At 40.3% G+C, this 17,034-nt stretch overlaps 1 pseudogene; it reads left to right on the top strand.

Annotated features, from left to right (window-relative positions):
* Positions 1-13,821: 13,821 nt before the first annotated feature.
* Positions 13,822-14,959, top strand: LOC114214285 (E3 ubiquitin-protein ligase RING2-like; annotated as a pseudogene).
* Positions 14,960-17,034: the final 2,075 nt, after the last annotated feature.

Genomic DNA, 17,034 nt, shown 5'->3' with positions numbered 1-17,034 from the left:
ACCTATTACATACTAGATACTTTGCACATATTGGTTAATCTAATCCACATGTAACTCATCAAGGTAGGAATTATAAATTCATTTTCCAGAAGAGGAAACTGAGGTCTATGGGTATTTGTTAATTTTCTAGAGTCATACAGCTGGTAAAGGCAGAGTCAGAATCTTGCCTGATGCCAAAGCCAATGTCCCTCCTACTTGGCCTGCCTCCTGCTGATTTTATCAAGCTCAACTCCCCACCCTCACCCCCACCTGTGTGCACATGAGTGTTCACACACACATATTTCTGCAATATTCCATTTGCCCAGGCCAGGAACTTGTCATGACAAGCCAAATGCAATACCCATTTCCTGACCAAAGCTGTTATTCAATATCTCTATGATTTGGGAAATAGCTGCTGATTTCACCCTGACAAGGGTCATACTTAGGTCTTAAGAGAGGTAGTAATGACACAGCCTTCTAATCTATGTGGAAGGATATGATATTCAGATATATCCAGCCCTTTGAAATGCTCTGTTGGCAGGTGGTTGAAGTGCAAAGTACTATTGACTCATGGTCCTCTCTGTCCATTTTCATTAGTGATGATATTTTGTTCTTCTTTGGTATTTGTTCTAGGGATGGTTTCAAAAGCCCAAGGAAGCTTATCAATTTCTTGGTATTCAAATATCTCTTTCACATTGAAAGTTTGTGTGAAGATATATACATATCATATAGTCATATATTCATTGTGTATTCATATATGTACCAATTAAAAAGTGAATTCTTAATGACAGATGAAAGCAAAGCAATAAAGGTGTAACCCATGCTTCCCAGGCCGTGCTAATGCTAGCCTGGAGATGAAAAATGAGGCCACCACCATGGTCCTAGGAGAATGTCATTGGTTTTGTCCTACCCACCTGTTTTCTGGGAACTCCGTCTGCTGTAAAATCCTGATCTGCCAAGGGCATGTGTCACATGTGTTCTTGGCTACTCCAGTGGATCTCCTCTGATGTGGCACAAACTTAATTATAACTCGTGGCATTGTTGGGGCCCAGTGTAGCAATGACTGCCAGGGTTATGGCCCACCTGAGGCCCCATTGCTGCCACAATATCCACACAAAGCTAACCCTACTTCCATCTGTCCCTCTACAATTTAGTTTCCATAAGACAGCCAGAGTGGTGCATATAAAACATGAATCAGACCATGTAATTCCCTGGTTCCAAACCCTACAGAGGCATCCCACTACACATCCTAAATGGCTCACCATGGCAAGGTCTGGTCCTGTCTGCCTCTATAACAAGTCTAACATGACTGTGGCCTGGAGGATGATGGATGATGAGAGGAACAGACTAAGCAGGCCTCTCAGAATTACTTTTCCCTTGACCCTGGCCCATCACTCTTGAACCAGACATGTGTGCTGTGGTTTTCTTCCTTCCTGATGAGTCCTCTATCAACAGACCCTGACAGCCCTGCACCAATCTCTGGGATTTGCCAAGAGGTGGGTGCTGGGAAGCTTCAATACCCTTATCACCTTCAACATCCTTTCACTAAAGTCATGCCAGATAAATCACTATAATCTAAGGCAGGACTTAGGACAAGTCAGGACAAGTCAGGTAGCCACAACCCCCTCCAAACCCAACCACCTCCACCCAATTTCTGCCTCTAAGTCTTCTGAGGTGGAGACTCTGAACCTGCCACAGATGAAAACTGCTATGGAAAAAAAATATGAAAAAAGGACTATGGGACCATGGACAGAAGTCTCCAACTTCCAACAGAAAAGTAAAGAAGATGGCATAAGTCTTAAGCCCAGTTTTAACGTTAAAAAAGAGTCATCATGAGGGCTTTGTATGTTAAGCTAAGCAGTTCTTTTTTGTTTGTTTGTTTTGTTTTTTTGTTTTGTTTTAAATTTTATTTTATTACGTTATGTTAATCACCATACATTACGTCATTAGTTTTTGATGTAGTGTTCCATGATTCATTGTTTGCGTATAACACCCAGTGCTCCACGCAGAACGTGCCCTCTTTAATACCCATCACCAGGCTAACCCATCCCCCCACCCCCTCCCCCCTAGAACCCTCAGTTTGTTTCTCAGAGTCCATAGTCTCTCATGGTTTGTCTCCCCCTTCGATTTCCCCCCCTTCATTTTTCCCTTCCTACTATCTTCTTTTTTCTTTTTTTAACATATAATGTGGGCGCCTGGGTGGCTCAGTCGTTAAGCGTCTGCCTTCGGCTCAGGTCATGATCCCAGGGTCCTGGGATCAAGTCCCACATCAGTCTCCCTCCTCGGGGGGGAAGCCCGCTTCTCCCTCTCCCACTCCCCCTGCTTGTGTTCCTGTTCTCGCTATCTCTGTCTCTGTCAAATAAATAAATAAAATCTTTAAAAAAAAAAACATATAATGTATTATTTGTTTCAGAGGTACAGATCTGTGATTCAACAGTCTTGCACAATTCGCAGCGCTCACCATAGCACATACCCTCCCCAATGTCTATCACCCAGCCACCCCATCCCTCCCACCCCCCACCACTCCAGCAACCCTTAGTTTGTTTCCTGAGATTAAGAATTCCTCATATCAGTGAGGTCATATGATACATGTCTTTCTCTGATTGACTTATTTCAGCTAAGCAGTTCTTTTGACCAATTAATTAGTGGTATCTAAAGTAAGCAAACACTCCCCAGGAGACTCCAAAAATAACTATTGAGGCATAGGAAGAAAATACTAGAAATTCTATTTACATTTCTTTTTACACTGCCCATTTTCATTCCTCTTTTTGTATACATTTTATGTTCATAATTTTGAGTAGAACATGTATATAACTTAATGTACCTACATTGTGGTTGCATGGCCAAAAACATTTTACTGATGGGGGTGCAGGAACAAAGTATAGAGACCACTGCTGTAAAAAATGGGAAGCCATTTGAAGAATTTAACCCAGGGGTAACAAGATCAGACTTTATTTTAATAAAATCGCTCTGTCTGAAGTGTGGAGAATGAATTAATTTGAGGTGAAAATACAGGCAGAGGCTCTAGGTTTGGAGCTATCCAAATCCTCTAAGTGAGGCTTCAACTGAAGCAGTGAGAATGGGAATTGAGAGGGGGCTAAGGATAGAGATAGAGGGAATAGAGGATGAGAAATATTCAGCAGACAGAATCAACTTGACCTGATGATCAATATATAGGACAGCAAGGGAAACAGAGAAGTTTCATATGACTCTGAGGTTTCTAGCCTATGTGACTGAAAGGAACGAGCATCCAGGAGAGGGAAGCCACCCATCGGGCAGGAGCTGGATACTAGAGAAACTAACTGCCTGTGTCACAGAAGTCGGCCAACAGGAACAGATCGGAAGCAAGAAGGGAAACTTCCTGCAATGTCTTCTCTGTTACCCTCTACTGACAAAGCTGATCATCATACCAGCTGGCCAAGGAAGCATATTTAAAGGGTCGATCTTTATTTCTGCAGAGCTGGCAATAAAGAATGGCTTTGAGCTGAGAGGCAGTAAATTAATAATAATGCATAATTCACCTTTGGCTTCTCAGGTTCCATGAAAGATTTGCAGTTTCATCTGGGTCCAAATATATGTTCCTATTCGAAGTTTTAGGATCATATTCTTTACCAAGTGATGCCTCAACTTTTACATAATTCCCTAGTTTCACACGGGAATTTTTTACTTTCATTTGGTGAGACTGTAAATTCTTGTAATTCAGCATCCCACATACTTAAATTTGTATTCAATTTTCAAAAATAACCCTATGGATACAAGAAATAAGGAATTCTTTTAAGGCTGTCATGGCAACTCTTGGGTTCGAAGACCATGACTTAAGTGTTAAAGATTTGAGATTGTGGGTTTTCTCTCTGTAAGTGCTCAAGTGCCCCCATCCCACACCATAGTCTTCCTAGTCATCATTACTGCTTTAAAGGTCAAGTGCAGCAACCACTTAGCCTCCACGGCATTTATTTCAGTTGGCATTTCATCACAATAAACAACAAGTGATAGCTTGATTAAGTGTGATGTCACTTCATGTCATAAATTACCCACATCCCATTTTCCACTGACAAAGAGCTCAGCACTGCACAAGGGTGAAAGCATGCCCAAACTCGTCACCAAATCCCATCTTTGTGGGTCTATCACCTGCTATGACTCCTGATACCAGTTCTGTGTCTGTCAGGGTCTAATCAGGAGACATAAACCACACAGAACTTGAACAGGTAAAGTTTAATATAAAGAATTATTATAACAGAGGATCAGAGTAATGAAAGACTGGCTAGTAAAAAGTAAAAAGAACTTTAAAGAATATAAGACGAGCAGATATAAGGAGTAGCTACTATCCCTGGGCTGACATAGAGTGCCCAAGGGAGGGATTCCCCGCCCTGCAGACCTGAGATCCAGACCTTTTGGAGGAGACACAGTTGTGGGTTATTGAAGGCAGAGAAGTCATTGTAGTGCAGACCTGGTGGAGTTGCTAGAAATCTGCCCTCTGGAACTTGCTGGAAATCTATCCTTCAGGGTCTTTCTTTTTTTATTTTTTTAAAGATTATTTATTTATTTATTTATTTGTCGGGAGAGAGAGAGCACAAGCAGAGGGAGAAGCAGGCTCCCTACTGAGCAAGGAGCCCGATGTGGGACTCCATCCCAGGACTCTGGGATCATGACCTGAGCAGAAGGCAGACACTTAACCAACTGAGCCACCCAGGTGTCCCTATCCTTCAGGGTTCTACATTAAACTGTTAATTAAGAGGTATCTCACTGGAGGTGCCCCACTATAAAACCACTCAAGTGGAGTCCTGGGGAAACCTGCTGACCATTAGGTGCTGCTAACCACCATGCACTGAAGGAGTCTGGTGCTGGGAAGCTCTCTACCTGTGGAGATTAGTACACCAGAACCAGACCAAAAAAAAAAAAAAAAAAAAGTCCCTTCCTCTTGCACTGTTTCTCCTAGCATCCTCTATTGACAGTGTTTCATATTGCATCAGCTGGCAAAGGAAACATTTAAAGGACGGACCTCCATGTTTGCCGAGCAGGACTTGAAGGGTGAATTTGGAACTTAGAGGCAATCAGTTGATAACCAGTACGTGATACATCATTTCTACCTGCCAAGGAAAGGAAGGAAGAAAGAAGAAAGGGAGGGTAGAAGGAAGAAAAAGGAAGCTGGGTCTTCCAGGTTTGCAGACTCAGTCTGAGAGGTACAGGAGAAAGACCATCATAACCACAAAGGTTGGAGCCACTATAACTCCAAGACTGCCACCCTCCACTGGACCCTTGATGCTTCCAAGAAGTGGTCTGCATGTCTCGAGCCAGCTTTTTATCTCCCCTGTTCCTCAGACACTTTTGTGTGTTCTTCATGTCCCTAGCCCCAGGAGTCTGCCCCTCACTTGCAGACAATAACTCCATCTCTTATTTCACAAAAACTTGGAAACCATCAGACAGAAACTTCCTCAACTTTTTGCCCCTAAATCTACCTACTATCCTTTATTTCATCTTTTTCACTCAGGCTATAAAGCAAGCGTTAACCCCCCATCTGGTGGACCCCTTCTCACCTCTGGAACCTCACCTCAAATGTTTTCTCACTTTCCTGTATCTTTAATCCATCCTCCTTTTTTAGTTCCTTCCAATTAGCATTTAAACTACTCATGTTTCTTCCATTTTAAAAAGCCCTCCCTAAACTCAGCATGTTCCTCTGTTGCTATCCCCCTCTTTCCTCCACTTCACAGCCAAACTTCATGGAGTTGACTGTGCTTGCTGTCTCTGCTTTCTCACTTCCCATTCCCTCGTCAACCCATCCAGTCAGTTCTTGCCAGTGACCTCCATGGCCCAGATCTGCCAGATCCTTTCTAGAATTTACCTTGCTTGTCCTGTCAGGAATAGTCACTGCCTTCCCAATGCAATTCTTTCTTTTGGCTTCCACTATACTTGTTGGACTCTCTCCTATCTCTAGCCCCTCTTGTTTCCCTCTGTGTTTGGTAATCTACATTCTGCTATATGAAGAAGAGTTTATTCGTTCATTATTTAGATCATGAATGCCTATATTTTTCAATTGGTTTTAACAAGTTATTATTATTATTTACTTTGATGGTCAAATTGTCCCAGATGTGGCAAGTGGGAGCTCCTTCAAATTACCTCCTTTGTCTTTTTTTTTTTTTTAAGATTTATTTATTTTAGAGAGAGAGCAGGAGAGTTAAGAGCAAGTGAGAGGATAGGCAGAAGGAGAGAATCTCAAACAGGCTCCTCACTGGGTGAGAAGCCTGAGATGGGGCTTGATCTCACAACCTGAGATCATGACCTGAGCCAAAATCAAGAGTCGGACACTTAACCGACTGAGCCACGCAGGCGCCCCGCTTCTGTGTCTTTTTGGCATGTTCCCATCTTTACTTGAACAGTCTCTTCACAACAAAAATTTCCAGGTCCATCTTATACATTCTCTGTCCAAGCCTTGTCTGAAATTAGTCATTTCTCAAGGAGCTCTGTTTTACTTTTAGTGGGGAGTAGTATTTAGAAGCTAAGATCTGGTCATTAGGCATGCTCATGGCTGTTAGGTGTCACTGTTCCCAGGCCTGCCTGGGAGAGCACAGGGAATAACTGTATGTCTACCACTCCCCAACACACACTCTTATATCTATACTTATATCTCTCTGTACCTCATAAACCATTAGCCACTGTGAAGAAGGGAGCAAAATAAGCAATTCCCTGAGTGTCCTAAAGATAAAAATAAACCAGTGTGCAATAAGAAATATAAGTAGTGCAGGTACTGACTTCAGAAAAGGTTTCCCGTTTAGGTCTCGGAGGGGAAAGCCCCCACGACATCACAGGGGCTTGGAAGTCCAACAGAACTTACTCCAGCATATGCTGTTTCTTGCACTGAAACAACTTCATTAAGATCTGTAAGTCTCAGTTATCTTGTCTCTTAAGTGTAATAATCCTCACTCTCATTGGGTTGCTGTGAGGATAAAATAAGGGACCATGTAAAGCACATTTTATGTGAACAATTTCGAGTAGCTATTGTGAATGTCCCCAAATCAACAAACTGTTCCGTTCTCAGGTCTGTGTCTTACAGCCAGAAGCTTACAAGTCATTTACACTGTCCCTTATTGTACTTTTTGAAAAATAGCAGCCTTAATGAAAATGAAAACACAATGGTCCAAAACCTCTGGGATGCAGCAAAAGTGGGTCTAAGAGGGAAGTTTCTAGCACTACAGGCTTACCTCAACAAGCAAGAAAAATCTCAAATAAACAACCTAACCTTACATCTAAAGAAGCTAGAAAAAGAACAACAAATAAAACCTAAAACAAGCTAAAGGAAATAATAAATATTACAGCAGAAATAAATTATACACAAACTAAAAAATATACATATAACACATGAGTGAAGCCAGGAGTTGTTTTTTTTTTTTTAAAAGAACAATGAAATTTATAAACCTCTGGTCAGACTTGTCAAGAAAAAAAGAGAAAGAACTCAAATAAATAAAATCACAAATGAGAGGGGAGAAATAACAACCAACACTACAGAAATAAACATAATCATGAGAGAATATTGTGAAAAATTATATGCCAACAAATTGGACAATGTAGAAGAAATCAATAAATTCCTGGAACATATAAACTACCAAAACTGAAACAGGAAGAAGTAGAAAATTTGAACAGACCAATAATCAGCAAAGAAATTGAGTCAGTAACCAAAAAACTCCCAACAAACAAAAGTCCAGGACCAGATGGCTTCACAGGGGAATTCTACCAAACATTTAAGGAAGAGTTAATACCGGGGCGCCTGGGCGGCTCAGTCGTTAAGCGTCTGCCTTCGGCTCAGGTCGTGGTCCCAGGGCCCTGGGATAGAGTCCCGTGTCAGGTTCCCTACTTAGCGGGGAGCCTGCTTCTCCCTCTCCCTCTGCCTGCCTCTCTGCCTATTTGTGCTCTCTTTCTCTCTCTCTGTCAAATAAATAAAATCTTAAAAAAAAAGAGTTAATACCTATTCTTCTAAAACTATCCCAAAAAATAGAAAAGGAAGGAAAACTTCCAAATACATTCTATGAGGCCAGCATTACCCTGATACCAAAACCAGATAAAGACATCACTAAAAAAGAGAACTACAGGCCAATATCTGTGATGAATATAGTTGCAAAAGTTCACAATGAAATACTGGCAAACTGAATCCAACAATGTATTAAAAACATCATTCACCACGATCAAGTGGGATTTATTCCTGGATTGCAAGCGTGGTTCAATAGTCACAAATCAATCAATGTGATACATTGGATCAATAAAAGAAAGGATAAGAACCATATGATCATTTCAGTACATACAGAAAAAGCATTTGACAAAGTACAATATCCATTCATGATAAAAACCCTCAGTGAAATAGGTCTAGAGGGAACATAGCTCAACATAATAAAGGCCTTACATGAAAAACACACAACAGGTATCATACTCAATTGGAGAAAACTGAGAGCTTTTCCCCTGAGGTCAGGAAGAAGACAAGGCTGTCCACTCACCACTTTTATTCAACGTAGTACTAGAAGTTCTAGCCACAGCAATCAGACCACAAAAAGAAATAAAGGACATTCAAATCGGTAAGGAAGAAGTAAACATTTCACTATTTGCAGATGACATGCTATTCTATATAGAAAACCCAAAGACTACACCAAAAAACTGTTAGAACTGTAAATGAATTCATTAAGTTATAGGATACAAAATCAATGCACACAAATCTGTTACACTTTTCTACACCAATAAAAGAAATTAAGAAAATCTCATTTTGCAATTGCATCCAAAATAATAAGATACCTAGGAATAAACCTAACCAAAGAGATGAAAGACCCATACTCTGAAAACTATAAAACACTGATGAAAGAAATTGAAGTAGACACCAAAAAATGGAAAAACATTTCATGCTCATGGATTGGAAGAACAAATATTATTAAAATGTCCCTACTACCCAAAGCAATCTACACATTTAATGCAACCCCTATCAAAATACCAACAGCATTTTTCACAGAAATAGAACAAACAATCCTAAAATTTGTATGGAAACACAAAAGACCCTGAATAGCCAAAACAACCTTGGAAAAGAAAAGCAAAGCTGGAGGCATCACAATTCCAGACTTAAGTTCTATTACAAAGCTGTAAGAATCAAAACGGTATGATACTGGCCCAAAAATGGACATACAGATCAATAGAATAAAACAGAAAATACAGATATAAACCTGCAATTATATAGCCAATTAATCTTCCACAAAGCAGGAAAGAATATCTAATGGGAAAAAGACAATTTCTTCAACAAATGGTGTTGGGAAAATTGGACTGCAACATGAGAAAGAATGAAACTGGATCACTTTCTTACACCATACATAAAAATAAATTCAAAATGGATTAAATACCTAAACGTGAGACAGGAAACCATTAAAATCCTAGAGGGAAACACAGTCAGCAACCTCTTTGACATCGGCCATTGCAGCCATTTTTCTAGATATGTCTTCTGAGGCAAGGGAAATAAAAGCAAAATAAACTATTGGGACTTTATCAAAATAAAAAGCTTCTGCACAGTGAAGGAAACAATCAACAAAACTAAAGGCGACCTACAGAATGGGAGAAGTTATTTGCAAAGGACATATCTGCTATAGGGTTAGTATCCAAAATATATAAAGAACTTGCACAACTCTACACCCAAAAAATGAATAGTCTAGTTTAAAAACTGTCAGAAGACATGACCAGACATTTCTCCAAAGAATACATACAGATGGCCAACAGACACACAAAAAGATGCTCAACATCACTCATCATCAGGGAAATACAAATCAAAACTACAATGAGGTATCACCTCACACCTGTCAGCATGGCTAAAATCAACACACAAGTAACAGGTATTGGCGAGGATGTGGCAATGCAGCCACTCTGGAAAATAGTATGGAGGTTCCTCAGAAAGTTCCTCAATAGAACTGCCTTATAATCCAGCAATTGCACTACTAGGTATTTACCCAAAAAATACAAAAATACTAATTCAAAGGGATAAATGCACCCTGATGTTTATAGCAGCATTATCTACAATAGCCAAGTTATGTAGAGCCCAAATGTCCATCAGCTGATTAATGCATAAAGAAGATGTGGTATATATATGTAGTGGAATATTACTCAGCCATACAAAAGAATGAAATCTTGTCATTTGTAATGACATGGATGGAGCTAGAGAGTATTATGCTAAGCGAAATAAATCAGTCAGAGAAAGACAAATACCATATGATTTCACTCATATGTGGAATTTAAGAAACAAAACAAACAAGTAAAGGTTTCCCTTTACTTTATGAGAGAGACAAAGCAAGAAACAGGCTTGGGGTGCCTGGGTGGCTCAGTTGGTTAAGCAACTGCCTTTGGCTCAGGTCATGATCCCAGGGTCCTGGGATCGAGCCCTGCATCAGGCTCCCTGATCAGCCAGAAGCCTGTTTCTCCCTCTCCCACTCCCCCTGCTTGTGTTCCCTCTCACGCTGTCTCTCTCTCTCTCTCTGTCAATTAAATAAATAAATAAAATCTTTAAAAAAAAAAAGGCAAGAAAGAGGCTCTTAATTATAGAGAACAAACTGATGGGTTACCAGAGGGTAGGTGGCTGGCTGGACGGGTTAAAAGGTGATGGAGATTAAGGAGTACACTTGTTGTGAGTAGCACAGGGTGATGTATGGAAGAGTTGAATTACTATATTGTATACCTGCAACTAATATAATACTGAATGGAATTAAAATAAAAACTTACAAAGAGGGGCGCCTGGGTGGCTCAGTCGTTAAGCGTCTGTCTTCAACTCAGGTCACCTAGGATTGAGCCCTGCATCAGGCTCCCTGCTCAGTGGGAAGCCTGCATCTCCCTCTCCCACTCCCCCTGCTTGTGTTCCCTCTCTCACTGTGTCTCTCTGTCAAATAAATAAATAAAATCTTGAAAAAAAAACTTACAAAGAAAGAAAAATATCAGCCTTTATTCATATTGGCCTTTGAAAAGAAAATGTCTAGCTATGCTGGACAGACTTCTCTAGGCCAGAGTCTTTATCTTTGGTGGGTCTTTTATACTGGATGGTGAGTCTTCTCCTATCTGAGTCTTTCAGTTGTGGGTCTTCCATTGGATGGTGACTAACGGATCCAATCAAAACCCAAAGAAAGGCTGATGATGGAAATCAGAGAGAGAAATAAAGACCCCAAGAAAGAGAGAGTAGCTGGTTGGATACTAGAATTCCTTACAAGAAGTCTCCCAGTCTTTAGGTTGCCCAGCTTTTCCTTGTAGCCTGAAAAGCTATATGGAATCGGACCCTCAAAAAGAGAGCACAGCCTTCTCCCATCACCAAACAATTCTCCGTGTGGGGGAGGGGAACAAGAACATATCAGAAACCAGGATCTACACAAACAACTATGCACATACTGTAAGGGAAGTGTTATTACTTGCCTTTCACAGATGAGAAAACTGAGACTCAGAAAGAATAAACAGAAGTGGTAGAATCCAGACGTATGCAGTTAACACCTTGAGTTATAAGCACAGTATCTGTTTTTATATCATTCTCCTGCATCACACTGTGAGCTAGTTGAAATCAAGACCAGTCCTACTAAACTTTGTGCTTCCAGCTCCTGGCACAAAGCCTAGCACACAGTAGGCCCCCACTAAAGGCTGAATCAATTAGTCAATAACTCAATAACGAACTGAAATGAATTAATAATCATATATCCCAGACAGATACAATATTATATAATCCCACCCAACACATATATCCAAACTCTAATAACCCTTGGGAATTGCCTCCTGGCTCTGCTGCAGCTTCTAAAGAATACTGGGATCCCATGGAGCAGTCTACAGACTCTTGGTAGAAGAAAATGCATTACCAAGAATATCAGTCCATGGTACTGGGACTTCCAACTTCATTTCAATGCATTGCATGCCTAAATTACTCAGGTCATGGAATAGTTAAGCAGATTTCTTTTTACTTAAAGTTATCCCTCCCTCCACTCCCCCACACACTCTAGAGTCCATCAAAATTGTTGTATATAATTTGAATCTTTAGGGATTGCACCCAGGGAAAAGTATGATTTTTTTTAGGTCCCAAGAAGCAAAGTGTTTCATGGCTACCTGATATGCTGTGTTTTGTGCCTTTGCTGGAAACCAATAAGCCCACTGCTCCTTAGTGTTGGCTCAGTGCTCCTCTGTATCAGAACTGATAGGCTCTATTCCTTCACCATGGCCAAGCATTCCCAGAGTGCAGCATTTTATATATTATAAGTCATGAATATTTTAAACTAAGTGCCTGTTGCTATAAAGGCCCAGTAAGTACATTTATAATTTTCCTGTTTTCGTGACTTTTGAAGAAACCAAAACCACAAATAAAAACTGTTTTATTTTGTTTTGCTTTATGATCAGTTACTCTTTTTTAAAAAGATTTTATTTATTTATTTATTTATTTATTTATTTATTTATTTATTTAGAGAGCACAAGCAGGGGGAGGGGCAGAGGGAGAGAGAGAATCTCAAGCAGGTCTGCATTGAGCACACAAAGTCCGCCACGGGGCTCCATTTCACACACCTGAGATCATGACCTGAGCCAAAACCAAGAGTCAGATAAACAACTGACTGACAACCCACTGAGCAACCCAGGCACCCCTATGATCAGCTACTCTTAAAAATAAAAACTGAGGGCGCCTGGGTGGCTCAGTTGGTTAAGCGACTGCCTTCGGCTCAGGTCATGATCCCGGAGTCCCGGGATCGAGTCCCACATCGGGCTCCCGGCTCAGCGGGGAGCCTGCTTCTCCCTCTGACCTTCTCCCCTCTCATGCTGTTTCTCTCTCTCTCTCTCTCTCTCAAATAAATAAATAAAATCTTTAAAAAAAAAAAAACTGATACCTCTGCATTAATTTATTACCTCATGATTTATTAGAAAGTATTATCCCATATATTGGTTTATTTGGCCCTCGGAATAACCTGGGAAGTGTTATTATCTCCATTTTACAAGTGAGAAGTCAGAAGTTGAAAGAGGTTTTATAATTTGCCCAAGGTCACACAGCTAATAACTGGCAAAGCCAGGACTAAAATCCAGGTCTTTGAATAGCAAATAGCATTCTCTTTACATTGGAAAGAACCTTAGAGATATTTAATTCTGAACCCAAATGAGAAACTGTAGCTCGGAGAGGTTGAATGACCTTCTCCAGCTCATCTGTCTGGCAGATTTGTTCACAGCAGAGGGAGAATATTCAGTCTCCCTTCTTCACACTCTGCCTTAAGGATCTGCCATGTTCGAAATTACACATATACCTAGAGGTATAGAAATGATTTGTATTATTAATCATTTAGTGATTAGGCTGAGTAAACTGAAAAATACTGGTCACATTCCATGATTAGGCTGAGTAAACATTCCTTTATCACAGACTTCCAAGGGATTCTCCAAATATCTCAGCTGTGCTAAAATATTATACCGGAGAATGCTTTAAAAACAGTCTGAAACCATTTTTAGATGGTGCTGTGATATTTTTTGTGGCGCTCAAGTAGTACGTACTTTTCTGTAATTTGGACAGTGAAATTGATGCTATGGGGATTTTGTGACTGCTATGACTGGTGCCAAAGTAGATGTGCCCTCAGTGAGCAAAATCCTTCAGACTCTTAATGATTCCTGTAGATACAGGATTTGAAAGTCAGTTATAAAATAGTCTTCTGGCTGAAAAATGAGTAGATGCCTCTTAGCTTTTCCTAAATTTCAGTATCCAGATCTAGCACTAACTTTCATTTCAGGCCATTTTTCATTAAGAAATATGTTTTGATACTGGGAGGCTCATACCTGAATCTGGGTCTGGCTGTGGCCAGCAAGTCCTGGGCTGGAGCAGGAGCTGCGAGGTCTCACACTATGCAGACAAATGGAACTCAACCATAAGCAGAACATGGGAACTCAGTTTGTATGAATTACAATGAACACCTCAAGAGGCAATAATGGATGGCTTAGAAATTGTGATTTCATCTCCAAGTCTACATAGTGAATTAATGTGCCCAATTTGTTTGGATATGTTGAAGAACACCATGACTGCAAAGGAGTGTTTACATCGTTTTTGTGCAGATTGCACTATTACAGCCCTTGGAAATGGCAATAAAGATTGTCCTGGAGCGCCTGGGTGGCGCAGTTGGCTGAGTGTCTGACTCTTGGTTTTGGCTCAGGTCTTGATCTCAGGGTCATGAGATTGAGCCCCAAGTCAGGCTCCACGCTCAGCATGGAGTCTGCTTGGGATTCTCTCTCTCCTTCTCCCTCTGTCCCTCCCTGCTCATGCTCTCTCTAAAATAAATAAATCAATAAATCTTTAAAACAAACAAAGAATGCCCTACCTGTCAGAAAAAGCTAGTTTCTGAAAGATCACTAAGGCCAGACCCAAACTTCCATGCACTCATCAGTAAAATTTATCCAAGTTGTGATCAGTATGAAGTTCATCGAGAGAGTACTAGCCAGGATCCACAAGCATGATAATCAGCAAGCACTCAGTGAGAGCATTGAGGAAGGACTACAGATTACAGCGAGGCAAGAAACAGCAGATTGAAAACGGGAGTGGAGCAGAAGACGGTGGAGACAGGACCTAGTACCAAGCGGACCAAAACATCTGATGATTCCTGGCGTGAGCTTGATAACAGCAATGCAACAGTGGCAATCGATCCAGTACTGGATGGTGCTAGTGAAACTGACTAAGGATTCAGGCGTCATCCCACACTCACAGAAAAAGATGATAGTGCACAGACAAGATTATGCCGCTGTTGATCACTTATCCAAGTATCTGGCTGTGAGGTCAGCTTCAGAAGAACTTCGGAGCAAAGGAAAACCAAACCAGATGAACCTCGACACAGCCAGTGGGAAGCAGTAATATACCGTTTACATAACAACAGCCAGTGGGCAGTTCACTGTATTAAATGGCTCCTTTTCTTTGGAATTGGTCGGTGAGTAATACTGGAAAGTGCACAAACCCATGGAACCTTATTATGCACCCACAAAGGAGCACAAATGAGCTTTTACTAAAACCATGTCTGAGAATGAACTTTTTTATAGCCTATTTCCTTAATATTAAAGATGTAATGTCTTTACTTTTATGGATAGAATCTTGGATACATGGTTCGGTTTGCTTTCTGAGCCAGGCTCATTTACACTATTAGAAGATTTTCCCCTTAATTTAAGATTTCCTTTTTGGAAGGAAGTGTAATTATCTGGTACTTTTTCTTTCCTTTTAAAAAATATATTTAAGTTGTATGATTTCACAAACTATGATTCCATTTGGAGTACCCTTTTGACCCAGCAATTTTTCATAGTTCTGTATTCTTTTTTTTTTTTTTTTAAGATTTCATTTTTAGGTAATCTCTACATCCAACACGGGGCTTGAACTCACAACCCTGAAATCAAGAGTCACATGCTCTACCGACTAGGACAGCCAGGCACCCCCATAGTTCTGTATTTTTTTTTAAAGATTTTATTTATTTATTTGAGAGAGAGAGAATGAGAGATAGAGTACACAAGAGGGAAGAGGGTCAGAGGGAGAAGCAGACTCCTCGTCGAGCAGGGAGCCCGATGTGGGACTCGATCCTGGGACTCCAGGATCATGACTTGAGTCTAAGGCAGTCGCTTAACCAACTGAGCCACCCAGACGCCCCATAGTTCTGTATTCTTAAGTGAAGATTCGGTTGGCTATCCTTTTTCCTCCCCTCAAAAGTTTTCTAGGCCTACAGAATGTTAAATAATATGTATTTTGACTTTTTTTTCTGGAGTCTTATATATTTATAGTTTCCTATATAAGCTATAGTATCTTCATGAAGATCAAGGCTCAAATTTAGTGTGCCTAAAAAGCCATTTTCATATTATTATTATTTTCATGGTATTTTCTTCCATAATATCTCATTTTTTAAAAAGATTCTTTATGAACTTAATGTCTATTTGTCACACAATGTTATTTTTTTTTCCATTTTTTTCCCTCAAATTTTGGAATTTCTGATCCTGGGAAAAAGAAAACAAACAAGGGGCGCCTGGGTGGCTCAGTTGTTAAGCGTCTGCCTTGGGCTCAGGTCATGATCCCAGAGTCCTGGGATCTAGCCCCGCATTGGGCTCCCTGCTCGGCGGGAAGCCTGCTTCTCCCTCTGCCACTCCCCCTGCTTGTGTTCCCTCTCTCACTGTGTCTCTCTCTGTCAAATAAATAAATAAAATCTTTAGGAAAAAAAACAAAACAAAATGTCAAGTTCTAGGAAAATTTGGTTCACTTACAGATTTCACTTAAGAAAGAAAAATTAAATTGGTCTTCTGTAGTCTTCAAGTATATATTTATTTTTTTTAAGATTTTATTTATTTATTTGAAAGAGATAGAGAGAGTGAGTGTGCACACAGAGGGAGAGGGAGAAGCAGACTCCAGCTGAGCTGGGATTCCAATGTGGGACTCCACCCCAGGACCCTGGGATCATGACCTGAGCCAAAGGCAGACTCTTAGCTGACTGAGCCACCCAGGAGGCTTTTTTTTTTTTTAAGCTTTACTGTCACTTCAGTTCCTTTATTATGTATGTTTGATGTTTTTTCCTATTAAAATATGGAAATATTTTGCACTTTAGCCTTGACAAAAAGTACAAGGTATGTTCAAAGCTTCCCTAATTCTTCTATTATTGGTAACCACGTAAGTTTCAAGAATAACGACACATGGAACTAGGAACGGGGCGGGGAGGATGTTTGCTTCTGTTTGAAAAGTGTGTTCAGCATTTGAGCGGTCCTATAAGTTTATAAATTTGGTGCTCTGCTAATCACACTCTAGAGAAGCAAGTTAATGCAGCTTGAGCCTTGCCCTAGTGAAAGATAATTCTGTAGAAGAATGTCAGCAAGTAGAGTCATTTTACTCTTCTTAATTTAGTTTTATTGAGGAACAGTGTTGGGTGTTTGGTGCCAGAAGGCTTTATGAAGACAGATCAGAAATAAAATTGACTTGTGTGTTATTTTTCATCATCATCTTGATTCCAAGTTTATATTATCACAGTATTTACACATACTTGTTTGCATTGAGAAATTAACCCCAAATGGTGTTTTTTTTGTTTGCTTTTTTGCCAGCGGTGAGTA

The sequence above is a fragment of the Eumetopias jubatus genome, unplaced genomic scaffold (genome assembly GCF_037043125.1).
Source record: "Eumetopias jubatus isolate StellerSeaLion01/CBP00866 unplaced genomic scaffold, mEumJub1_p1.0 scaffold_12, whole genome shotgun sequence".
In the NCBI taxonomy this organism is placed as follows: domain Eukaryota; kingdom Metazoa; phylum Chordata; class Mammalia; order Carnivora; family Otariidae; genus Eumetopias; species Eumetopias jubatus.
Note: the sequence above shows the minus strand (reverse complement) of the source record. Positions and strands in the feature narration are given on the sequence as shown.